General features: G+C 35.0%; 1 protein-coding gene across 1 annotated transcript in view; it reads left to right on the top strand.

Annotated features, from left to right (window-relative positions):
- LOC138706680 (very long chain fatty acid elongase AAEL008004-like) overlaps positions 1 to 22,007 on the top strand; it is a 305,164-nt gene that overhangs the window by 207,750 nt on the left and 75,407 nt on the right. The window contains exon 3 of the mRNA XM_069836248.1: positions 13,724 to 13,836. The gene's annotated coding sequence lies outside the window, so the exon portion shown is untranslated. The remainder of the gene's footprint in view (positions 1 to 13,723; positions 13,837 to 22,007) is intronic.

Raw genomic sequence — 22,007 nt, 5'->3', positions numbered from 1 at the left:
TTCCTCGAACATGAAAATGTCAACATACCGCTCTTGTAACGTATATTACTATTGTTTTTTGATTATGTTGTCCATTGTTGTTTTAGCCAAAAGGTTATTGAATAAATCCTTATTATTCTCTAACTAACAAATTATTATCGGCGACGAGAATGGAATAATACAAAGTGTTCCAAATTGATGTATACACTCTTTGAAATACTATTTCACAGCAAAGAAATGAGATAGAAATACGATTTTTGCGGTTTATGATTCAGAAGGCAGTGGAAAGCATGGAAACATGTTCATCTGTTTCTAAACAAACATGGCGGTGCAATTATCGTTCGATGAACGTAAGAGGATACTGAAATGTTATGGAAAGTGGGGAATGTTGTTGAGATTCAACGACGTTGGAGGGTTGAATTTGGAACACAACCACCAACAAGGTTAACTGTCACAAGAACCCGATGCCAAGATTTATCACCGTCTCAATTACTAGTAAGATAAACATTAATCAAAATCTATGATCAGTTACGTGAACACAAGCCATCTACAACACACTATACATACATACATACATACATACATACATACATACATACATACATACATACATACATACATACATACATACATACATACATACATACATACATACATACTGGCTTTTAAGGAACCCGGAGGTTCATTGCCGCCCTCACATAAGCCCGCCATTGGTCCCTATCCTGAGCAAGATTAATCCATTCTCTATCATCATATCCCACCTCCCTCAAATCCATTTTAATATTATCCTCCCATCTACGTCTCGGCCTCCCTAAAGGTCTTTTTCCCTCCGGCCTCCCAACTAACACTCTATATGCATTTCTGGATTCGCCCATACGTGCTACATGCCCTGCCCATCTCAAACGTCTGGATTTAATGTTCCTAATTATGTCAGGTGAAGAATACAATGCGTGCAGTTCTGTGTTGTGTAACTTTCTCCAGTCTCCTGTAACTTCATCCCTCTTAGCCCCAAATATTTTCCTAAGCACCTTATTTTCAAACTTCCTTAATCTCTGTTCCTCTCTCAAAGTGAGAGTCCAAGTTTCACAACCATACAGAACAACCGGTAATATAACTGTTTTATAAATTCCAACTTTCAGATTTTTCGACAGCAGACTGGATGATAAAAGTTTCTCAACCGAATAATAACAGGCATTTCCCATATTTATTCTGTGTTTAATTTCCTCCCGAGTATCATTTATATTTGTTACTCTTGCTCCCAGGTGTTTGAACTTCTCCACCTGTTCAATCAGATAAATTTCCAATTTTTATATTTCCATTTCGTACAATATTCTCGTCACGAGACATAATGTCCCATTCCGATGCTTATTTGAAGGATTCGTAACAAGCTGTTTTTTACGGTAGTAGGTTGTTAGCCCTTCGCCGAACCCCCAAGCTGGAGGACCACTCCTCATCGGCTGTCCGCGAGTGCTTATTCAATATATTCACAGCTACCCTCCATATCTGGAGGCCGTCTCCTCGATCCGCAACCTGAGGACGCCCCATGCCGTGGTGATAGTGACCCACAATAGAAACAGGAACTCAACAAGAGTAAAAACGGCCTACTGGTATACCCACACATTCTAAACACGCGACATTACCACAGATGTTATAGTGTGTATAAGTAAACTTACAACAAAAAAGGTACACAGTGAGGTAAACATAAAAAAAAATCTTCGTATACAATCCACTCTATATTGACATTAATATGGAGTGATTTATTAAAGAATGCAGTCAAGACTAATTTAGAAAAATGTTAATCTTGCACCAAAAACGTGTGTTCCCTTAACCAAATGTCTCTATATTAATTATTTGCATGTAATAACTATTAAGAAATATGTTAAAGGAATTATCCTTGCAGGAAATGAGTGCTCTCTGGACCAAAATGATCGTATTTTAATGCAATTTCAATTAAGTAACATACTAAACGATTTATCCTTCTATCAGACACGGATGTTCCCTGGACAAAATGTCGTATTTTAATTATGTAAGTAATTACTTTATGTTTATTTCTAACAAGTGCAGCGAAGCGCACGGGTATGGCTAGTTTGTAATGTATTCCTTACAGTCAATGATTATCTTAAGCGAAAACATTTTTTTTCATCTAACTTTCAGGTATAACTCCCTGTGAAGCTGATTTGAATAATTTCAAGGGAAAAATTGTTCCGCGGCCGGGTATCGAACCCGGGACCTTTGGCTGAGCGCGCCAACGCTCTATCGACTGAGCTACCCAGAAAATACACCAGACACCGACAAGCCAGATTTGAATAATATACGTTACTGTTCGTTAACAGAAAACCACAATTCAAGTCACAAAGAGTTTGTGTGCACTCAGTGTTGGGTCTATGGTGGTCTGTCAGCCCACTTGAGGTATGTTGATGTAAAGGGAAAAATTGAGCATACTCTAAATTCACAGGGCTAGCGGCTTCAAAGCTGGGTACCTGGTTCAAATAAAGTGCACTGGTACAATAATTAACAAGGAGGCATGAGATAATTACTCTACTTGCCATTAATATTTCACTGTAATTCATATGTACCCAAAAACAAAACAAAAGAAAGTGTCTGGTGTAGTTCTTAGGTAGCTCAGTCGGAAGAGCGCTCGCGCGCTCAGCCAAAGGTCCCGGGCTCGATACCAGGCGCCGGAACAATTTTTTTCCTTGACATTATTCAAAATTTAAAAAAAAAACATGTAAATTTCAGTCAAATTTTAGTATCCCCTTCCCTTAATTGGACATGTCCTGTGCATAAGATGATACTTACGCTAATGGCCAGCTTTACAACTCAAGCCTGACTCTGGAAACCGTGTTCTGTCTTTGTAACTTTTTTGTGTCGCTTGCGTTAAAAATGATAGTTGCCTCCGCAAGTGTTGCGTCCCTGGTTCTCCCAGCCTCTCTTTCACTGCAGAGCGTTATCGGGTTAATATTTGCCTTCAGGTATGGAAAATTAATGTGATACGTATATATTAAAGTGTAACCTTGAAATTCCCCACATCTCACGGTCGTGGAGGAAAAAATAACCGCAGAAAAATACAGCGTTAGACGCTAATAACAGGATCCCGGATATGCAAAACATACCGGACTACACTTTCAGATATGATGTGCGCTATGGACCAGGCTGTAGACTTTCTGGTTACACGTGTGCCAGAATCATAAAGGTATCTTCTACACGAGATCTTAACCTCTTTGAAGCTGTCTATATAGTTAGATGCTGTGAAAATACTTAACAATGAATACAATCTGTAATACTAAGAAAATAGGTTGTAGAACACCGGACTCTAATTTGGGATGTCTCACGTTCAAATCCCGTCGGTGATCATTCTGATCGAGGATTTTGGTGGTTTTCTCTATCATTAAGTAATAGAAAACTGCAAGGAGAATGACGGATTGGTTTCAAATTCCAGTGCAAATTTTCGAGTAGTTCCGTTTCCTTATATCATTACACCAACACAATACTTCATCTACATTTCCCCCTTCCATCATGATCTCCGTTTCTTTCCCCCCATTCGGGCTTGCGACTGATGCAGACTCCATGGATGAATATATAATACTAGGATGCGAAACTTACTGAGTTTCCCGTAACACATACTAGAGGTGCTGTTGTAGAAATTGATCTTGCTGCCACCTGTTGGGAGGAGGGGCGTTATTACATCTAGCAACGCACCAAGTAGCGAAAAGAGTAACTAATTACTCCATGCATTTAGCAGCGCACCTGGTGACGAAAATGTTAAACTGTGCAGAACGTATTCCCTCCCACCCTCATCGATATTCAAAACTAACCCAATTTTAAACAAAACATTTTATTCCTCAGAGCATCTTCTACTGAAAATTCTTACCGGAGCCAACAGGAAGATAAAAGAGACGATCTATTTTACACTACCCAATTAAAATATAACCAGACAGAGACAAAAAATAAAGCAAAAGGTTAGATAATTGGGGTTGTATTCTTTGGGTATTTATTGTACAGCACAATGGAAAAGTCTGCAAGAACTACTTAGATAGTTCAATTTATTATATTACTATTACTTTACAATACATTCAACAACACTATTTTTACAACATCCATAAACATCACTGTTTAGCATACACTGCTTATACACACGTAGTATCACTTTATGTTCACTTATTAACAAGTTTCCGTCTGCCATCTTGTCTCTTCGAGCAATATCTCGAACGGATAAATAGAGAACTCTGGTTAATGTACCCAACACGTAGTTCTAATGTTCACCACCTACGACGTTGGGCGCTGATCATCTTATTTCAGCCCCCCGCCGCCAGATGGTGCTGACCGCAGTTTCGCATCCTATTATATATTTATCCATGGGTCGCCACACCGATCTTGGACTCCGTGATAAGTGGTCATTATGATGGATGGGTGGAGCGGAGAAAAATTCTCTCCGGCATCGGGACTCGAACCTGGGTTTTCAGCTCTACGTGCTGACACTTTATCCACTAAGCCACACCGGATTCCAGTTCCAATGTCGGATTGGATCCTCTCAGTTTAGGTTCCACCTTTTAGAGAATTTTTCTCCGCTTCATCATATTGTAATGCAGAATTCCTGCACGGAAGTATAATTATTTATGTATTTCGGTACATCGCAATAATATTATATGCGTAAATAATCACTTAGTGATTCAAGATAGCACACATTCCGCCGGATCCCGGCCACTTAGCCACTCGTAATGAGTGCACCTCTGCACATAGTGTGTTGGACATTGTGCCACTGTCACACATCTGTGACACAGTGCATGAGGGTTGGCCACTAAAGGGGAATTGAGAGTTTGATGGCTAGGCTTCGTATTCCAGCTGTCTATAAACTGGAATGAAGTTGCCAGATTCGAAGTATATGTGACGTCACAGTGCAGGTACAGGTACGTTCGTATACACGCATCCTCTGCCTTCTTCCTCTAGAAAGTCAAAACCGGGACGCAGCCATAGTGAGTAGTCTTATCGATCACTGCCCCTACTAATCGTATTATTTAAGGTAGGCTACATCTTTGCGGCTGATTGAAGCTTCATTGCAAAGGTAATAGTAATATACGTTACAAGAGCGGTATGTTGACGTTTTCATGGTCGAGGAAAAGATTGAAAAAGCGAAACGTAGTTGAGCTTTTTTAATTTCCGAGAACATGAAAACAAACATACCGCTCGTGTATCGTATATTATTTTGTGCGAAGATCGTTTATTACATACCTGAAAGACGAATTTCTAATTAGTTGCAATGAAATCTCCATGTTAGTTTCTGTTTAATGACGGCAACTTCGGAAAACCAAAATATCTTTCTTCAACATTGTTGCTATAAAATCTTTTCTGTGTTTACTATACTCCAGCAGGCCGTGATATATGTCTGTCTTTCCCCCTCCCAGTCTATAAATGCGAATTTAAAACAAACGGTAAGGTTATGTAATGATTTATTTTTCATTTTAATATTTTAACAATATTATTTATATAACATATTGCAGTAATAACATCCGCATCTGGAATCGTGTTGATTTTTTCACGGCTTCCTTAATGTTACTTGTATCAGGAATGCAATACGTTTCGTGGAGTAGTAGACTTTACTTACCTTTTTGCAAATATTTAAAAACAATAATTAACATTGCAATTTAGGTGAAATTGCAGTGGTAAGTTTCCAATTTATAATTATTACTATGTTAAACATCTCTCAAATTAATAAGTTAAAAGCCTAAACCAGTAAAATGAATGTCGCGCTTAAGCGGTAAGAAGAAGGAAATTGTTATGTGTTACGTTGGGAATACTGAATGTGGTATTTCACACTTACCGCGGATCGGTTCTGTGCGGAAAACAAGCAAATACGCACGATCTCGCACAAAATGTTATAGGTAAGACACTCAAGCGTGTAATATTACGCGGTATGGTTAATGGATTCTTACAACAAAGACAAGAAATTACTGAATAAATAATTAGGTACTACTTAATTACTTGAAGATCACTGTTGACCGTAGAGATGGTTTCAGAGTAGAAATATTGGTCCTCTCAGAGCTGCAAGAACGATGTCATCAATTGCCTTCCTCTGTAGGCCGAAACGTTGCCAGGTCTGGAAGTAGAAACCGGGAATAGTTCCGCGCGCTCCAACCATAGGCCTATTACTTCTGTTGAAATTTTTACTTATTATCTTAATTAAATAACATAAACACAAAACTAATAACATTCATATTTAACGGTCTTTATAATTTGATCAACAAAACCACCAATATTGCGCTCAAATTTTCAAGTATTAAGCTTCACAGCCAGGCCACCAGGAGCGCACAATTCAATTCATGTGGCGAATCTCTGTAGTGTATGTTTAAGTTACCTTTATAATATTGTGCAATCTTCGTTTGTTTATGTCGAAGGCTGGTGAAACTAGTGAAAGAAAATGCAAATTTTCTGAAACTTTGAAACTAGTGAAAGAAAATGCAAATTTTCTGAAACTTTGAAACTAGTGAAAAAAAATGCAAATTTTCTGAAACTTTGAAAACTAGTGAAAAAAAATGCAAATTTTCTGAAACTTTGAAAACTAGTGAAAGAAAATGCAAATTTTCTGAAACTTTGAAAACTAGTGAAAGAAAATACAAATTTTCTGAAACTTTGAAAACTAGTGAAAGAAAATGCAAATTTTCTGAAACTTTGAAAACTAGTGAAAGAAAATGCAAATTTTCTGGAACTTTGAAACTAGTGAAAAAAAATGCAAATTTTCTGAAACTTTGAAAACTAGTGAAAGAAAATGCAAATTTTCTGAAACTTTGAAAACTAGTGAAAGAAAATGCAAATTATCTGAAACTTTGAAAACTAGTGAAAGAAAATGCAAATTTTCTGAAACTTTGAAAACTAGTGAAAGAAAATGCAAATTTTCTGAAACTTTGAAAACTAGTGAAAGAAAATGCAAATTTTCTGAAACTTTGAAAACTAGTGAAATAAAATGCAAATTTTCTGAAACTTTGAAAACTAGTGAAAGAAAATGCAAATTATCTGAAACTTTGAAAACTAGTGAAAGAAAATGCAAATTTTCTGAAACTTTGAAAACTAGTGAAAGAAAATGCAAATTTTCTGAAACTTTGAAAACTAGTGAAAGAAAATGCAAATTTTCTGAAACTTTGAAAACTAGTGAAAGAAAATGCAAATTTTCTGAAACTTTGAAAACTAGTGAAAGAAAATGCAAATTATCTGAAACTTTGAAAACTAGTGAAAGAAAATGCAAATTTTCTGAAACTTTGAAAACTAGTGAAAGAAAATGCAAATTTTCTGAAACTTTGAAAACTAGTGAAAGAAAATGCAAATTTTCTGAAACTTTGAAAACTAGTGAAAGAAAATGCAAATTTTCTGAAACTTTGAAAACTAGTGAAAGAAAATGCAAATTTTCTGAAACTTTGAAAACTAGTGAAAGAAAATGCAAATTATCTGAAACTTTGAAAACTAGTGAAAGAAAATGCAAATTTTCTGAAACTTTGAAAACTAGTGAAAGAAAATGCAAATTTTCTGAAACTTTGAAAACTAGTGAAAGAAAATGCAAATTTTCTGAAACTTTGAAAACTAGTGAAAGAAAATGCAAATTTTCTGAAACTTTGAAAACTAGTGAAAGAAAATGCAAATTTTCTGAAACTTTGAAAACTAGTGAAAGAAAATGCAAATTTTCTGAAACTTTGAAAACTAGTGAAAGAAAATGCAAATTTTCTGAAACTTTGAAAACTAGTGAAAGAAAATGCAAATTTTCTGAAACTTTGAAAACTAGTGAAAGAAAATGCAAATTTTCTGAAACTTTGAAAACTAGTGAAAGAAAATGCAAATTTTCTGAAACTTTGAAAACTAGTGAAAGAAAATGAAAATTTTCTGAAAATTTGAAAACTAGATTCTAGTGTACACCAAGTTCAACAATTTACATTCTTATCAGAATTATTCGAAATTAGCGTCATATTTTTATGTCCTGCTTTTTTCAAGAAAAATATACTGCTTTTCATTTTTTTTACATCTAGTAACCCTATTTTTAGAGTAAAATTAACATGTGAATTTAACTCTTCAAAGCGCGTTTGGTGTTTAAGTTTCTTTTTTTTTTTTAGTGAGCACGGAACGCCTGTGAATTGCTTTGAAGCATGTTTGCTTATTATGCACCAATTTATTTGGTAGTGTGAAGTGAACAGGTGTCTACTAGGTTGATTAGTATACTATGTAATACAGTGCCATAGATCATTTTGTTGCGGAGTGCAAACGAGGAATTTTTAATTAAATTAAAAGTCGTGGAATACCAATTCCAACTACGAATTCGTAACACTGGTGGTCAACTGTATGTGGGATGTGAAGAATGCGTTTTCTCATCAGCACATTTTCAGGCCGCAGCGGGCGCGGGTTCGATTCCCGCTTGGGCTGATTGCCTGGTTGGGTTTTTTCGAGTACATTTTAAATATTTCTTCTCCTACTTCGTCCATCTATCCATTCATTCATTCATTCATTCATTCATTCATCAGGATGGATAGTCTACCTAGACTTCTAAACATGAGTAGCATTAATGCAAGTCAGTAACTAACGCTTTTCTTTGTTATAACAAAAAAATGGATGATACAATGGCGACAGAAAAGCGCATTCGGAATTATTTATCTTATAAGTAACTAAATTGACTATTATTTGTGACTGGCGCATTGAGTTCCTGACATAATTATTCAGGGACACATAACGGACTTTTAGCCGCCTGTAATATACCTACACAATTTTATCTTATCATAGTACGCCCAATTATTATTGTAATTACTTTCCCTTTTGCAGTCTAATGAATTGTTTAAAACCCTAGCATGATATACCTAATAATTATTTGTGCATTAAGGAAGGTAAGTAGTGTTTGCTAGTCGAGGACGAGTTTGTAACGAAGTACTCCAGGCTAACAAATTCTACTTAACTCACGAATTACATATAATGTTTTTTTTTTTTTCCCCCATTCCCATATTTCACGCAATAAAAATATATTTCTTCATTTTACATAATTTAATGTAAGAACTGTTAGGAGGGTCGTTGACTTTTGAGTATTCTTTTGTTTGTTGCTATGCGACTGTTAAACGAAATATTTTCTCTTACTTCCCTAGGAAAGTAAGAAGTAATGTGACTTACGTCCGGTCGTCAATAGCAACCAACACTATCACAGTAAAACCACAGTCTAGTATATACAGTCACGAAGCTCAATACGTAGTAAATATGCATCCATAGATAGTTGCTAACCACTAGAATCGCTACTATCGCCTCATTACAGACAATGCGAAATAGTACCTGCACAGTCTTTTGTTCCTAATATCCTCATAAACTAAAGCTTCGTTACTGTATAGATAGATAGATGGATGGATGGATGGATGGATGGATTTATTCGTTCCATAATATTCTTACATTTGTTTTATAGCATAAAATAAAGAACATGTCCAATTCTTACGTTTAAATATAAATGCAATACATATAAAATGCAAATATGAAACATGTGCAGAATTAATACCTTAATAAAAATAATATCTTATACAATGTAATATGTTTACCATTTAATAGTATTAAAATATTTACACAGTCCTGTGAAATGTCAAGAATTCATCTACAGAATAGAAAGTGTGAGATATTAAGTAATTTTTTAGTTTTACCTTAAATAATGCAGGGTTTTGGTTATGATTCTTAATGTCTTCGGGAAGACTATTGAACATTTTTATCGCCATGTAACGTACTCCCCTTTGATAGCATGATAAATTTGATGAAGGCGTATGAAAATCATTCTTTCTGCGGGTATTTATACTATGTATGGCTGAGTTAGTAGGAAAATTTTCTTTATCACATAAGAGGAAATTTATTATAAGAGTATATGTATTGATTTGTTAAGGTTAGAATCTCTAATTTTTTTAAAATAATCGACATGATTCTCTAGCCTTTGCTCCAACTATTATTCTAATGGCTCTTTTTTGTAATAAGAATATATTTTTAATATCTGCAGAATTTCCTCAAAATATTATTCCGTAGGACATAATGGAATGAAAATAGGCAAAATACAGTATATTGTCTTTAAGATACTGCTGTTTAGGAATAACTAGATAACTAGGAATAACTATATACTAGACTGTGGCAATAGTAATATGCGTTACAAGAGCGGTATGTTGACGTTTTCATGTTCGAGGAAAAGATTGAAAAAGCGAAACGTAGTTGAGCTTTTTTAATTTCCGAGAACATGAAAACAAACATACTGCTCGTGTATCGTACATTATTTTGTGCGAAGATCGTTTATTACATACCTGAAATACGAATTTCTAATTAGCTGCAATGAAATCTCCATGTTGGTTTCTGTTTAATGACGGCAACTTCGGAAAACCAAAATATCTTTCTTCAATATTGTTGCTATAAAATGTTTTCTGTGTTTACTATACTCCAGCAGGCCGTGATATACGTCTGTCTTTTTTTTCCCCCAGCCTATAAATGCGAACTTAAAACAAACGGTAAGGTTATGTAATGATTTATTTTTCATTTTAATATTTTAACAATATTATTTATATAACATATTGCAGTAATAACATCCGCATCTGGAATCTTGTTGATTTTTTCACGGCTTCCTTAGTGTTACTTGTATCAGGGATGCAATAAGTTTCGTGGAGTAGTAGACTTTACTTAATTTTTGCAAATATTTAAAAACAATAATTAACATTGCAATTTAGGTGAAATTGCAGTGGTAAGTTTCCAATTTATAATTATTACTATGTTAAACGTCTCTGAAAATAATATGTTAAAAGCCTAAAGCAGTAAAATTAATGTCGCGCTTAAGCGGTAAGAAGAGGGAAATTGTTATGTGTGTTACGTTGGGAATACTGAATGTGGTATTTCACACTTACCGCGTATTGGTTCTGTGCGGAAAACAAGCAAATACGCATGATCTCGCACAAAATCTATTTACTTTCCTAAAAACAAGCTAATAACAGCATACTTACGCCATTGCGAGAGGAAAAGTATCGTTGTTGCTAAGTTACCAGTCAGATATAAGTGAAATGTTTGCTTCTAACGAACAAAATATTTCACATGTGAAGTAATGGGCTATTTCTGACAGTTGCTAACAGTTTGATAAACAGTACACTGTCACTAGGATACGATACAGTAATGCTAATAATAAACGCACATATGCTGTAGAAATGTTTCATAATCAAATGTTAAAACACTTTTAAGCTTATAATGTTTTTGAACCAACCAAAATAATTTGTTGAGTAGAGTGGAATACATTTTCCTTTGTGCATATTGTATTGCGCTAAATGCTTAATATGGAAGCAGAAGTGTGTGGGGAGGACATGCCACGCGATGTTGTAGAAAGTGAAAATTGCTGCCTTCTCGACCTCGTTTATTAAAATAAAAGTGGAATGCAAGCGCTCAGAGGTTACACTTTCATTTCCTTGAAACGAAATTTAGAGCAGTGACTTACACGGCCTTGAACTATTTCACATGTTTACTAACAAAAACAAATGAACCTTCAGGCAGACGAGGCACTTGCACTGTTTCGTTGGACCACGCTGCAGGTCCCCTCTTCTATTTGGTTTACAGACATAACACATTACTTTTACTTTCCGAAGTTACGGTGTGTGAAGAGATACTATTGTGGTGATGTGAAGTACCGAGTTCGAGATTTTGACGAAAAAACACGTTTTACGTACATTACTAAAAGAAATCCCACCTTTGACGATGGACAGGCCCAAATTCCATGCTCTCAAAATAAAATGTAATTTTTAACACTTTTATCGTAAATAATTATTTAAGAAGTTTATCTTAAGGGGAAAGGATAGTATTTTTTTGTGAAAAATGAGTAAATTTTCAAAAAAAAAAATTCTTTAAAATACTCTGCAATATGTGTAGAATGCATAGCATAACATTTTGTGGGTATTTGTGCCCTTATCGGATGTTGTGTCGCCATTTTTAAACTTCTTGCGTTATGGATTTCTAAATCACTCGCCCACTTTTATTGTTGTTTCCGGTAAATTAAATTTTCAATTTTTTTTTCTTTAAAATACCCTTTGTTATGTGTGGAATGCATTGCATAACATTTTGTGGGTATTTATGCCTTATTGGATGTTGAAACGTCATTTTTAAACTTCCTGCGCTATGGATTTTTAAATCACACGCCCACTTTTTTCGGTTTCCAGTAACTTCATTTTTTTGCTACATTCCCAGACAAAAATGGATATAATTTCTTAACTATTAAAGATACATGCATGAAATTTAGAACACACATTCTTTAGACTATTAGGAAACTTTTCTCTGTAACAGAATTTTGTTAATTGATTTCATTTTAAAAATATGCCAGTTTGTTTGCAAGAAAGGAAATCAGAAAATTGTTATTAAATTTTAATTGTTTATTTTACAAACGTAGGGACTAATATAAAAATTCTGTTACGGACAGTTTGTAGAACATGCTTTTTCAAATACATTGCAAAAAACGGTTTGAATCTATCTTTAAAAACGGTTTAGATATGTCGGTTTTAGTACAATCCTGCATTGGGTATGTTTTTTTTTTCAAATTTGGCCCCCAAAATATTTTTTTTCAAAATATTTTTATTTGGTTGAGTTACCACAACTATGAGCTCTTTACATACAAAAAATTAATTTTTTACACCAAATAGGAACAAAGTTTTTAAAATACCATCCTCTCCCCTTAAGGGGATGCATACACCTTCCACCCCTAAAAATGTGTATATTTATACATTTTGTTACTCCATATTCTCAAGTTTGATTTTGATGAAATTTTATATGATTAATAACTGAAAGTTGCTCTCCAATCTAAAAAAAAAAAAATATTGGTGTACAGTAGTGGCAAAAACAAACCGGACCGACCCTTGCAGCTGATTTCAGAGCCTTGTTCACTCCAGAGCACGATAGACTGGCAACTAAGACTTTCGTGGTTCGAATCCTGCCTGGGAAGGAAACTTTTCTTTGTTCCTTATTCAAATTTATTCCCAATACTTTTCGATTGCAGCGATATTTTACTACTTAATTAACTTATTATTCCCAGAACATTAATTTTACCAGCAATCGAAAAGTATTGGGAATAAATTTGAATAAGGAACAAAAAATAGTTTCCTTCCCAGGCAGGATTCGAACAACGAAAGTCTTAGTTACCAGTCTATCGTGCTCTGGAGTGAACAAGGCTCTGAAATCAGCTACAAGGGTCGGTTCTGTTTTTTTTTTTTTGCCACTAGTGTACATAAAGAGTTTTTGAAATTGTGAATTTTCAAAATCATTGTTTTTCGATTTGTACCAAACTACTATTTAAAATATTAGTGGCGAAAGAATGATGCTTAAAATGATCAAGAAGTAGAAAGGGAATTGGTTGTGTCACTGGCTGAATAAAACTGCCTACTGAAGGATGCACTGGAAGGAATGGTAAACGTGAGATAAGTTCGGAAAGGATTACCAATGACAACAGACAAAAAACAATTTGTCAGCTGAGTGTATGATTAAAATGACATATTATGTAACTTTCTGTAACTTTCTTCAATGCTTGACAGGAAAAACAACGTAAGTCCAGGACTAAAGTCGTTTTACCCCTTAACCAAATATTCTGCTGCTAATAAAAACTATACAAAAGACGTGGATTAAAGTCATTAAACGATGCCCCTTGCACACAGTAACATAATCATGTTTTCAACTCAAAACCCCCAAAATGTGGACTTAAGTCGTTTTGCAAATTCACCATTCATATAAGGAATGTGTATTGTTGCAGGACTTCCAGGAGGAACTGTGGAAGATCGGTGAACCAAAATTCAAAAGCAGTTTCTTTGCAATCTGGTCGAATACCAGCCAGAACCAGTTCTCAGGATCAACCCAGCTTTAACGGTAAGTGTGTTACGTAAACTAAGATTATTGTTGATTATTAATGCAAGACACACTCCAGTGATTTACGCTTCAGTTTCATTGGAAGGATAGCAAAAAGTGCGTATAATGAGCAAAACAAATTTCCTCTATGGTCATGCACTTCCGAAATACCAAGGTCACTAGTAGCATTCATCGATGACATTGCACGGGAAGTTATGACAAATGCAATGTGATATTGCAAGAAAACTCGTCAGGTAGGCCTATTGTTGCTTGCACCCTAAAAACCTTAGAAACAGAGAATACAGGGAAACCCTCACATACTGTAAACGGACTTAAAACAACGTTTTTTTTTCTTTCCAACGGCACATAGGATTTTTTAGTTGGTTATTTAACGATGTTGTAATTCAGGATAACAGGCAGGGTTTGGAATTGAACGGGTTACATCATCTTCTTGTCTATGCGGATGACGTGAATATGTTAGGAGAAAATACACAAACGATTAGGGAAAACACGGAAATTTTACTTGAAGCAAGTAAAGCGATCGGTTTGGAAGTAAATCCCGAAAAGACAAAGTATATGATTATGTCTCGTGACCAGAATATTGTACGAAATGGAAATATAAAAATTGGAGATTTATCCTTCGAAGAGGTAGAAAAATTCAAATATCTTGGAGAAACAGTAACAAATATAAATGACACTCGGGAGGAAATTAAACGCAGAATAAATATGGGAAATGCGTGTTATTATTCGGTTGAGAAGCTTTTATCATCCAGTCTGCTGTCCAAAAATCTGAAAGTTAGAATTTATAAAACAGTTATATTACCGGTTGTTCTGTATGGTTGTGAAACTTGGACTCTCACTCTGAGAGAGGAACATAGGTTAAGGGTGTTTCAGAATAAGATGCTTAGGAAAACATTTGGGGCTAAGCGGGATGAAATTACAGGAGAATGGAGAAAGTTACACAACACAGAACTGCACGCATTGTATTCTTCACCTGACATAATTAGGAACATTAAATCCAGACGTTTGAGATGGGCAGGGCATGTAGCACGTATGGGCGAATCCAGAAATGCATATAGAGTGTTAGTTGGGAGACCGGAGGGAAAAAGACCTTTGGGGAGGCCGAGACGTAGATGGGAGGATAATATTAAAATGGATTTGAGGGAGGTAGGATATGATGATAGAGACTGGATTAATCTTGCTCAGGATAGGGACCGATGGCGGGCTTATGTGAGGGCGGCAATGAACCTCCGGGTTCCTTAAAAGCCATTTGTAAGTAAGTATCAATTACTAGGTTATTTAACGTCGATGGATTGGTGATATGATAACGAGATCGTATTTGGCGAGCTGAGACCCAGGATTCGCCATAGATTACCTAACATTCGCCTTTACAGTTTAGAATTTTTTAAGTTGGTTATTTAACGACGCTGTATCATCTACGAGGTTATTTATCGTCGGTGGAATTGGTGATAGCGATAGGGTATTTGGCGAGATGAGGCCGAGGATTCGCCATAGATTACCTGACATTAGCCTTTACGGTTGAGGAAAACCTATGAAAGAACCAACCACGTAATCAGCCCAAGCGGGAATCGAACCCTTGCCCAAGTGCAACTTCGGATCGACATTCATTCATTTATTATATTCCAAAAATCTTACATGAGCAATGAAGCTTTAAGATGTGGTACAAGTCAAAATTTTACAATATTACAATTACAATTTTTACAATATTTTACAATTTTTACAGTTTTACAATTTAGTAATTTTCTACAGTGATGAGGTGAGGTCCGAGGATTCGCCAAAAGATTACCCGGCATTTACCTTTTGGTTGGGGAAAACCTCGGAAAAACCAAACCAGGTAATCAAATCAAAGGGGTGAAATGAAGTGATGTCGAGGACTCGCCATAGACCATCCGGCTTCAGTCCCACGGCTGAGAAAAACCTCGGAAGAAACCATTCAATGAGAAAGCGCCTTAGCCGACTGAGCTACGCCGGCAACTCACATAGGTCATTGATACTTCATTGTTAGAAATGGTAGATTTTCGCAATTGAAGAGGTGGATTCCAAACTGGCCTAAGTCCAAATGACAAGTTATAAGAAAAATGACAAAGAACGATAAAATAAATGTGACGCTCCTTATATCTGCGTGTGTTTTTTTCAAATGAATTTTTAAGTCAAGACTTAGGAGAGTTTGTTAAATAAACTTACACGGTTATACAGGGTGATTCACGAAGAAAGGTAAAAAAATTAGGATACGATATCTTAGGCTATTTTGAGTGAAAAAGTTCACATGAATCTAGGTCCGTTTTCGAACAATGGCAGAGCTAGATGCATTTTTTTGTTAAAACGTATCGCTGTCCTCTTGTTCTGCTGCCTCATTTGGAATTCGTACGTTTACTTTCTTTTTTTTCGATAACCATGGTCTTCGTCTTGTTTGCATTTATCTTCATTCCATATCACTCACAGCTGTCATTTAGCTTCAGTAGCATATCCCTTAGTATCGTCTCCTCTTCTGCTAACAATGTCATATCATCAGCAAATCTTATGCATTTAATTCTTTTTCCTCCTACTATAACCCCTTCCTGTTCTGAAAATAGTTCTTCACTAAATCTTCCAAGTAGATGTTGAACAGGGTAGGTGATAAAGGACATCCTTGACGTACTCCTCTTCCTTTTATCATGCCAGGTTTGCACTTTTCTTGGGAACAATAAATGCGATAGTTTCCGGTTGTTTTCCGCGCAGTATTCTCTTCTCTGGATCATATAAGAAGCCAGGGAGCTCCAACGTGGAGGTGGGAAGGGTGAATTCGACTAATTAGACCCTCCCGACTTCACTGGCATTCACGGCAAAGATTTAATATCAATTCTATCGCGAGTTTTGATCCGAAGAGAGACCGGAAGATCCTATTTTTCTTTGTACCCATTCCCTGTATTAAGTTCATATAAATATTAAAATTATATTCTTTTCATTTTCGAATTTTCTGATTGGGGGAGAGGCGTATGCTTTTTGCTACTTAATAAATAAATACGCTCCTGAAAAAGTGATTTATAAAACTTCACACTACCTTTTCTTTAGTCTGTTTTATTTGTTCTTCAGATTGTACCATATTTCATAACTAATATTGATTTTTATATTATTTATCTGTAGTAAAGTCACGAGAGGTCTGAGATTTATCTGGGAAATCTCAGACCTCGAGTGACATTTATTAGGACTATTTCGTGAATAAAATAAAAATGTAAATAATATATCCTTAAAATTCGATCACAAAATGTTAATAATTGATATTTACGAATACTTAACCTATTCAGATATTGTGAAGTTCAAATAGATGAATATTGATTACTACAATAAAGAAATTCGATGTTATTATTCAGTAATGCCAATTGGGAAAAGCGAAATACAGGTTTAACAATGACAATTACATGTACTGCACTTTTCTCTTATTATTATAATATAAATACATTTTCATTATCTGCTGAAATTACAATTTAATTTACAATTTTATAATATAATTACAGTAACCTGATTAATACATTAATTAAATAAAGAATTGTTGAAAACGCAGTTATCAAATCTGAATGAAGGAATGTAACTTTTTTTTAGATAGCCTACAATAGATATGAAATTATAAGATGAAGATGTAGATGTTTGGGTTTGATATGCGATGATGTTACATAAATTTGAATATCTTTCTATTAATTTTTTTTATTTCATTCACAAAATACAAATTTTATAGGCTACAATTGAAGCGTCGGCTGGAACAACGTTGTAAGTTACAAAATTTTCATTGGGCGTGTTTCCGTGTAATAATGTTGTATGTCATGTTACCTTGCTATACTCCTTGGCTTGCAACTGTCCATCAATGCAGTACGTGAAATTTGTCCACTCAAAAGTTTGCTACCCTATAAGAACAACGTTGTACGTGTACACATTTTTGCAGCTCCTGTAAATGTTACCAAATGTAACTTATAACGTTGTTCCAGCCGACTCTTCAATTATAGGTTAAGTTACTTGTGGGAGCAGGACCAATGTCAGCTGTGCCTTATTTCGACTTACTCAATGCTACACGAAAACATTTTTTATAGCTCGACAAACGTATTCTCGCTGTAGTGTGTAACGGAACTAAAGCTGCATCTACACAGTTCAATATTCCAATCGCGTATGCGTGCAATCTCGGAAGAATATTGAAAGAATCAAGTTTAAGAGGTACGTTCAATTAAGATGCATGAAGATTTTGTGTCTACCTGGTGCGCCGTTTTGAACGTCGTCTTCACTGCGTAAATATATTAATTAATATTAAATATCAATCATTCATTGCTTTAAAGTTGAAAGAAAAGTTTAACCGTGTAGTTGCATCTTAATGTATTCATGATCATCAATTTACGGGGAAACAGTTGGCGACAACGACTAAACAAAAGAACGACCATGCGATAAATTGATAGCGATAAATTTAGCTGCAAAAATTATCGCAAAGTGTGACTGTGATTGGTTGGGATTCAAAATTTCATTACACTTCATTGGTCGAAAATGGAATGACGTCATATAAACGAAATAGTCATAAATTTTGTGTGAGTTGTGATATTCCATGTCACGTTGAGAGAAACGTGGCTCTTGTTTAACCTCTTCCTTGCCTTGAATTGTTGCTTGGTTTTTTATATCAACCTCCGTACGATACTCGTTGACCGCAAGCGTTGCACAGAAATAATACTTGGTCAATTGGAGATCTTTACAAAAAAAACTTATGCAAACCAGATTTTCAAACGTACTTACTGCAAATACAATGCCAGAGCTGCAAATTATAGTCTAGCCCCGATACAGTGCCGTTTCTTAGTTGGCTGTAAATAAATTACATGCTGACCAGACCAAACCAGACAGACGTGATCTCGTTGCATCCAGTCAAGTGTAAATGCGCTTTACAGCAGGTCATAAAACATTTTACTTTCTCATGAGTAACACTGAGTATGAAGAAGAAGTGTCATGATTATTTAGAGCCCGGATGTTTGGCAAAATGCCTTTTTTACTGGGTGGAAGTAAATCATTATTTGCATAGACATAAATGTGATTTGGAGTAAATCAAAGTGATAGGGCCAATTTTTATTTTGCCTGTTTTGCCTTTTTAAGGTGTTTATTACAAGTAAATGCGTTTTTCAATATTTTAAAGCAATATTTTTTTTTTCGTTTTAAATTTCTAATCAATTGTAATGTAATGTGTATGAAATTTAAATATTTGAAACAATAACTAACTTTACTAATAATCTATACTAATAATAAATCTGTAGCCGAAATTTTTCTGGTAATTTTCGATTTTCCAATAATAATTGGTCCTAACATATATAATCAACCACCCTGAAACCGAAAATAGCATTTTTGAAATTTTTGTTTGTATGTCTGTCTGTATGTTTGTTACCTTTTCACGCGATAATGGCTGAACCGATTTATATGAAAATTGGAATATAAATTAAGTTCGTTATAACTTAGATTTTAGGCTATATGGCATTCAAAATACTTTATTTAAAAGGGGAGTTATAAGGGGGCCTGAATTAAATAAATCGAAATATCTCGCTTATTATTGATTTTTGTGAAAAATGTTACATAACAAAAGTTTCTTTAAAAATGATTTCCGATAAGTTTTAGTCTTTGCAACATTTTGATAGGACTGATATTTAATGAGATAAATGAGTTTTAAAATTAAAATAACGCCATCTAAGACGGTGCAGTGAATTAAGAACAAATGACTTCGTCTATAAGGGGCCTTGGACATCAACAATCGAAAGCTATTAAACATAGCCTACAGAGAATGTTTCTGTGTTTGTATGAAGTAATATCAGAAGCTAAATTAACCGATTTGTATAATAAATTATTTCACCATTGGAAAGTGTAGTTTCTCTAGATGGACATAATGCTATAATGTTATTACAGTAACGTCTGAGTAAATCGATGACAGGTAAGATTAAAATAGCTTCTTATGCACAGAAAATTTGATAGGCTATTTTGTACATTCGTTTTCTGTATTTCTTAAAATAATATTTATGTACACTCATTTTAATCTCAGAGAATTAACGAACAACGAGAGTGTATTGATTTAGTATGCAGTAATAGTACGTTAGCTTAGCAATCCATTATTTTATAATTCAAATTTTAACTATGCTCAATTGAATCGTGTTAAAATACATAAAATATATATGCAATAAATGCAATGCAAAAAAAATTGGGTAATGAGCGAAGCAGAATATCTTGCGCTGTTGTAAAAGTTGTTCCCTGGATCAAATGTCCTATTTTAATTATGTAATTACTTTATATTTATTTCTAACAGGTGCAGCGGAGCGCACGGGTACGGCTAGTAGTAAATAAAAGTAATTTATTTCGGTGCTTAATTGCTAATAATCGTGCTTTAATACTATTGGTGTAATATTAATAATGATCGACAATCCACAGTTACAAAATAATAATGTTTAATAAATGGTAAAAAATTAAATATAACAGTACCTTCCGGTCTACAAGGATTGTGAAATTTGCCTGTGAAATAAATTTTCAAGGGAAATCATTAGATATTGAAATATAACCATTTAAATTTTGTTCCTTTTTTTGGCCCACTGTGTATTATGCAAATCTAGCTTTCAGGTAAAGCTCCCTGTGAAGCAGACTTGAATAAATTCAAGGGAAAAATTGTTCCGGGGCCGTGTATCGATCCCGGGACCTTTGACCACTGCAAACAATTAGACATGAAACAACTCCAAGCTGTCTCTCCTTACTTAAAACAAACAAAAAACGTTTCGTTTGCTTAGTGTGTTCATATGACAGGCCATAACCTACTTATCAATGGCTAAATTGGTTGTAGCAAACCGTCTGAACCAGTTTCAGTTACTCTGAAACAGTTTTGTTTGCCGCAGTGTAGACCTAGCCTAAAATTGACAACCGTAATCTTCAATACAGACCAGGAAATGTGAAAGAAGTAGCTTAGAATTGGGGTAACAACTTGTTCATTTAATTTGAAATACTTACTTACTGGCTTTTAAGGAACCCAGAGGTTCATTGCCGCCCTCACATAAGCCCGCCATTGGTCCCTATCCTGAGCAAGATTAATCCATTCTCTATCATCATATCCCACCTCCCTCAAATCCATTTTAATATTATCCTCCCATCTACGTCTCGGCCTCCCCAAAGGTCTTTTCCCCTCTGGCCTCCCAACTAACACTCTATATGCATTTCTGGATTCGCCCATACGTGCTACATGTCTTGCCCATCTCAAACGTCTGGATTTAATGTTCCTAATTATGTCAGGTGAAGAATACAATGCGTGCAGTTCTGTGTTGTGTAACTTTCTCCATTCTCCTGTAACTTCATCCCTCTTAGCCCCAAGTATTTTCCTAAGCACATTATTCTCAAACACCTTTAACCTATGTTCCTCTCTCAAAGTGAGAGTCCAAGTTTCACAACCATAAAGAACAACCGGTAATATAATTGTTTTATAAATTCTAACTTTCAGATTTTTTGACAGCAGACTGGAGATAAAAGCTTCTCAACTGAATAATAACAGGCATTTCCCTTATTTATTCTGTATTTAATTTCCTCCCGAGTATCATTTATATTTGTTTCTGTTGCTCCAAGATATTTGAACTTCTCCACCTCTTCAAAAGATAAATCTCCAATTTTTATAGTTCTATTTCGTACAATATTCTGATCACGAGACATAATCATATACTTAGTATTTTCAGGATTTACTTCCAAACCTATCTCTTTACTTGCTTCAAGTAAAATTCCCGTGTTTTCCCTAATCGTTTGTGGATTTTCTCCTAACATATTCACGTCATCCGCATAGACAAGCAGTTGATGTAACCCGTTCAATTCCAAACTCTCTCTGTTATCCCGGACTTTCCTAATGGCATACTCTAGAGCAAAGTTAAAAAGTAAAGGTGATAGTGCATCTCCTTGCTTTAGCCCACAATGAATTGGAAACGCATCTGACAGAAACTGACCTATACGAACTCTGCTGTACGTTTCACTGAGACACATTTTAATTAATCGAACTAGTTTCTTTGGAATACCAAATTCAATAAGAATATCATATAAAACTTCTCTCTTGATCGAGTCATATGCCTTTTTTAAATCTATGAATAACTGATGCACTGTAGCCTTGAAATACTGCACAGGTATAATTTTCATAAGATACGGCTGAAAAAAAAAATCACATATAA

Source organism: Periplaneta americana, chromosome 9 (genome assembly GCF_040183065.1).
Source record: "Periplaneta americana isolate PAMFEO1 chromosome 9, P.americana_PAMFEO1_priV1, whole genome shotgun sequence".
Lineage (NCBI taxonomy): Eukaryota > Metazoa > Arthropoda > Insecta > Blattodea > Blattidae > Periplaneta > Periplaneta americana.
Note: the sequence above shows the minus strand (reverse complement) of the source record. Positions and strands in the feature narration are given on the sequence as shown.